Source organism: Sorex araneus, chromosome 5 (assembly GCF_027595985.1).
Source record: "Sorex araneus isolate mSorAra2 chromosome 5, mSorAra2.pri, whole genome shotgun sequence".
Taxonomy (NCBI): domain Eukaryota; kingdom Metazoa; phylum Chordata; class Mammalia; order Eulipotyphla; family Soricidae; genus Sorex; species Sorex araneus.
The window spans coordinates 194,153,464-194,159,392 of record NC_073306.1 but is presented as its reverse complement, the minus strand read 5'-3'; the positions used below and the strand labels follow the sequence as shown (position 1 = coordinate 194,159,392).

Genomic DNA, 5,929 nt, shown 5'->3' with positions numbered 1-5,929 from the left:
TAGTCCTGACTTTGTTTTGCATATTTGCATGTATTTCATGGTTGAGAATTTCAGATTCTGCCATCTGCCTACCAGCACCACACCCTTCATCAGATGCCCTATAAAACATATCCCCTCCCTCTCCCTCCCACCCTCCCCACCCCGGACCACAACCTTTTGCAAGGCCAGGTCCTTTGGCATGAGCTCTGCTGAGTCCACTGGGATAATAAACCTCAGTTCTCCCAACTCTCAGATTGTGTTACTTGGTGTTTCACTGGCTTGCATCAGTGTGAATTCCACATTTCCTATCTTCTTGGTTTTGACACATCAGGGGTGGAAGGGAGGAGCACCAGGTCACTTGAAGTCTTGCCCATGGAAGACTTAGCCAGTTAGAATAGATAAGGGATGACTGGGGGTGGAATGTGGCAGCAGATAAAAGGTACCCCCTCCCTCCATCGTCTCCTCCCCTTCACCTTCTCTCTTTCTCTGTCTCTCTGTCTCTGCCTCTGTCTGTCTCTCTCTGTCTGTCTCTCTCTCTGTCTCTCTCTCTCTCTCCCCCTGTACCCCCCTCCTTTTGGGAATTATGGTTTGCAATACAGTTATGAGAAATTATGTCTATCACTTTACCTCTTTTTAGGACTCAGTTCTTTTTTTTTTTTTTTTTTGGCTTTTTGGGTCACAACCCAGCGATGCTCAGGAGTTACTCCTGGCGGTGCTTGGGGGACCATATGGGATGCCGGGGATCGAACCCGGGTCGGCCGCGTGCAAGGCAAACGCCCTACCCGCTGTGCTATCGCTCCGGCCCCAGGACTCAGTTCTTGTCCAGAGCGATTATGTCCAAAGCGACCTTTGAAGCAGTCGTCCCTCTTCTCTGCCTTAACAGCTCCCCCTCTTCCCCCCCAACACACTGCTTGTGGCAAGCTTCCATCCAAGAACCAATCCTTCTGTCCCTTGTTTCTCCTATTCTGGACCTGCAGAATCAGGTAAGGCTGTGTGCCCAGAGAGCTGGCAGTACGGGCAGGCTGCATTGGCCCAGACAGTGGCTGAATTCACGTCATCTCGGACACCCAGGAAAGCTCAGGTTCAGGCAGGACTCGGACACTCAGATAGTGATGAAGTGCTGAGCACACACGTTCTATTCACACACATGTGGCCATGGCCAGAGACTAAGACAATTGGGACAGGATAACAGGAACTGCTGGGGTAAGACTGGGAGGTACAGTAATGGATACAGGGCACAGGGATCACCCTAGCATTTGTGGCCAGGACGGGAGACTGATGAAAGTCCCCAGGGAATAGGGAGAGTGATGCAGGGACAGAACTGGCCATAGTTCACGGAAATGAGTAGAATGTGTGTCACAAGACGGGGCAGTTGTTCACTGGACAGGGCAGTGTCATGGAGAGGACTGGTGAAGTCGTTCATGGGTAAAGGAGCAGCCTGGAAAGAAGAGGAGGAACTAGGACCCATGTACTTTATCTGTACAGTAAACTAACTTTCACTCTTCTGAGTTTTGTATGCAACTCTTTCATACAGTTTTCAATAACCCACCAGTGCAGGAAATACTAGTAGTTTTCTGCTTTCGTGCAGTTTTATGAAAATAAGTTTTGTGACCTAGCATGTGGTCTATTTTGGAGAACATCCCATGTCCACTGGAGGAAAATGTGTACTCCACATTTTTATTGGGGGTGGTGAAGGGCCCTATATTTTATGTCCACTAGTCTCGTGTCTTCTATTTCTTCCTTCAATATTGGCATTTTCTGGTTGAGTTTTTGCTTGGTTGCTCTATCCTGTGGTGATAGACCTGTGCCTAAGTCTCAAACTACTATTTTCCTGCTGTCACTCTCTTCCTTCAAGTTTACTGGCAGTTGTTTCAGATATTGTGATAGCAAAATATACAGTTTTAATCATCAAAGCTTACTTTCAAATAATACAACTGTAATTCTCATGTTGTATAGTTTAGGACAGTTCTTCCTTCCCTTCACAAGGTACCTTGCAACACTGCTGTTATTCACTTTACCTAAATGTTCTAACCATTAAGTTATTGCATTACCATTATTACTTGGCCTCACTTTTAAAATTCTTTATTAAAATGGAAAACAAAAGATTTCCTTTTACCTTCATTGAATTATCTTATTTTTTTTCTCTCTTTCTGTATGTTAACACTAGTTTGTAATATATAAATCTCCATTCAGTCTGAAGATAATCTGGATATTTCTTGCAAATATAGTCTTTTTCCTTAATGAGTCTTTGTTCTTCTTTGTTTTTAAGCTTACCTAGGTTAATGTGAGTTTTAAGTAATGATATAAAGCTTACTAATTGGAAAGGAATTTATTTGAACAATGCATAAAATAAAGTAAGTGACTAATAAGACAGTTTCTGCAAGGCAGTTTGTTCATATGATGAGGACTGGCTGTACTCTACCCTGTTTTCTCTTGTTCAAGAAAAAGAAAACAGCTTGCATAAATCTTAAGGAGATTAAGCAATTTTGAAAATCAGAGGGAAAAAGAAAGAATAAACATATCTTATAACTTTTATCATTTTTAAATCTTTCTCTACTACTGTGACCATGAATAAAAAAATTCTTGAGCTTATTACAGAGATTTGTGATATCCTCTTCATGGTTTCCCTACAGATTCTGATAGATAGTCTGGACGGAATTTTCAAATTATGCATTTAATATAAACTAAAAGGTTATTCAGGGCTGAAGAGAAAGTAAAGCAGGAAGGACTCTTGCCTTGCTCCCAGCCAACCTCAGTTTAATTTCTGTAGCCCATGGTCTCTGAGCACAGAGTGATCCTTGAGGACAGAATCATGAGTAAGCCTTGAACTCTACCTGGTGTAGCCTAATAGCTAAAAAGAAAAGGGGGAAAAAGGTTATTCAATGTATGTACATACGTACATACATACATATAACAGCTACTGATAAAATCCTTTGGTAGTGATCACATTTTTATCATAATGTAAATAAAACTTGAATGTGGTAACTTGATATAATTTGAAATAAAGAAAATTATGTCAAGAACGCAGTTTAATATTGAACTTTTAGTCCACCCCACCCCAACCCAATAAACATTATGCAAATTTTTCCAGGAGTTTGTTCAGTGTATGTGCAAATTCACTAATTTAAAAATGGTATAAATTCCCTTCATTGATAACATTTTCCCTTATCTTCTGATTATTTCAGAATTAAAAATAAATTTCTAAATAGGTAGTAGGTATAAAAACTTAAGTGAAAGTAGGAAAACAGATATTTATTGCCCAGTAATAATGAAGATGTTTCAAAGATTTCCTAAGAAGGAAGGTAGTTAAATAGTTAAGTCTTACTATTCTAAATTATTTATTTCTGACCCAGAAAATTTAAAGTCTTACCAAACTATTAAATTTGAGAGAATGTGCTGTTATATGTTGCTTTTTTACTAGTTTTCGAATTTGTTCTATGACTTCTAACATACATGAAAATGGACACCAGCTTCTAAAACTGTGTACAATGACAAATCCTCCCTATTTCATAGATATGTGAAACTATTTTCAACAAATTGCAATTATCCTTGGTAAGCTGAGGACTTTATGTAAAGAAAGCAAGAAAAGTATTTTCTGGCATTGAGTTTTTAATCCCTGATTAAAAAAAATCTTTTGAAAATGTAATGTTTCTTTTTGTCTGCAATAAACTGGTAAATCAAAATCTGAGAGCCAGGATTTGATGCTGATGTATTTTGTTTGGTCAGCACACTTTTCAGTATTTTAATTGATGCTAAAGGTTTTGTTTTGTTTGTTTGAACATCACCTTTAATAAGTTTAAATGTCATTGGCAGGGATATAAATTCTTCAGTTGAACATAAATCCCTTCTTGTTGCTTTATTTGTTTATGTTTGACTAGGAACTTCAAAATATCTAATTTTCTGCTTATCCAGAAAAATCTCATCAATATTTTTCCCTTAGGAATATTTCCTCCATATATGCCTAATTTTCAAATACCTAATTGTGAATTTCGAGTTACAAAATTAAAATGAATTGTTTTCAATTGTTTTTTCATAAAAAGTCTGAAGTATAATTGCTGTTATTACTGCAAATATGCAATAGTTTATTAAAGCAGCCATTGCAAGTCTTGCAGTTAGAGTGCCTATGTATGAATAATGGGCATGCCTCTTAATGGCCATTCATTTTTCTCAGACAATGTAATATCTGCCTTATTTTTGATCTTTGTAAAAATGAGCACAACTATAGGTATTACTCATAATGAGGGTGAAATTAGTAGACATATGTCTAACTTTAGCATATAGATTCATATGTAGTAGGTCTCAATATCAGATTCTCTTCTCATTAGTGAACTTAGTTCTCTGAGGAAAATTCATTTAACATTATGAATGTTATCGGGGCTGGAGCAATAGCACAGTGGGTAGGGCGTTTGCCTTGCACGGCCGACCCGGGTTCAAATCCCAGCATCCCATATGGTCCCCTGAGCACCGCCAGTAGTAATTCCTGGGTGAAGAACAGGAATAACCATGTGCATCGCCAGGTGTGACCCAAAAAGCTGAAAAAAAAAAAGATTATGAATGTTACCAAAAAACATGAATGTTACCAAAATAGCTAAGAAAAAATACATTGAGATCCCAAACAGCAAAATTTTGTCTAGAAGTAAATATTAGACAATTATATCTAAAAATAAGCATGGCATAATGGGGAACACATAGATTTTCATTTAGATGAAAGACCAAAAGACAAACTTCTGTTCTATGAAGAAAGAGCCAAGCTTAAAATATTAAATCTTGCTCAGTGACTTGTAGTAGAAAATTCTTACTAGCCTTTTTCCTGGCGGCCGCGAAGACGGCGGATATTCAGACCGAGCGCGCCTACCAGAAGCAGCCGACCATCTTCCAAAACAAGAAGAGGGTCCTGCTTGGAGAAACCGGCAAGGAGAAACTGCCAAGACACTACAAGAACATTGGTTTAGGCTTCAAGACTCCAAAGGAGGCCATTGAGGGCACCTACATTGACAAGAAATGCCCTTTCACGGGTAATGTCTCCATCCGAGGGCGGATCCTATCTGGCGTGGTGACCAAGATGAAGATGCAGAGGACCATTGTCATCTGACGCGACTATCTCCACTACATCCGGAAGTACAACCGCTTTGAGAAGCGCCACAAGAATACGTCCGTGCACCTGTCCCCTTGCTTCCGAGATGTGCAAATCGGAGACATCGTCACAGTGGGCGAGTGTCGGCCTCTCAGCAAGACTGTGCGCTTCAACGTGCTCAAGGTGACCAAGGCTGCTGGCACCAAGAAGCAGTTCCAGAAATTCTGAGCCCACGGGCCCCGCACAATAAAGATCTTTTTTATTCGTGAAAAAAAAAAAAAGAAAAAAAGAAAAAAAAAGAAAATTCTTGCTAGGTCTTGATAAAGTTACATTTTCTTTTCTTTTTTCTTTTTTTTTTTTTTTTTCTCCTCGCTTTTTGGGTCACACCCGGCGATGCTTAAGGGTTAACTCCTGCCTTTGCACTTAGGAATTACCCCTGGCGGTGCTTGGGGGACCATATGGGATGCTGGGAATCAAACCCGGGTCAGCCGCATGCCAGGCAAACGCCCTACCCGCTCTGCTATCACTCCAGCCCCAAAAGTTACATTTTCAACTTTTTAATGTGTTGTGTGAATGAGAACTCTAAAATCTTAAAAGAAATTGGTGTCCTGATAATTCACTTGGAAAAAAAGCAAAATTAATTGCTACTGAACAAATATCAGAAAATATTACCTAATTATTATTCTGTCATATGCTCTGTCACAAATCTTTGATAAAATGAAAACTAAATCTGAATAATTTGACATAAGCATGCAATTAAAAACATACTCAAGATGAAAGTAAAGGAAATGAGGAGAAGAAAAGGGTGAACAGTGAATGCCAAGAATTGCAAGTCAGTAGTGAACAATTTTAGGTAATCCCTTGTTTTTTATCTGT

General features: G+C 39.2%; 1 pseudogene; it reads left to right on the top strand.

Annotated features, from left to right (window-relative positions):
• The first annotated feature begins 1,400 nt into the window (after window positions 1–1,400).
• Window positions 1,401–5,333, top strand: LOC129405054 (40S ribosomal protein S11-like; annotated as a pseudogene).
• Window positions 5,334–5,929: the final 596 nt, after the last annotated feature.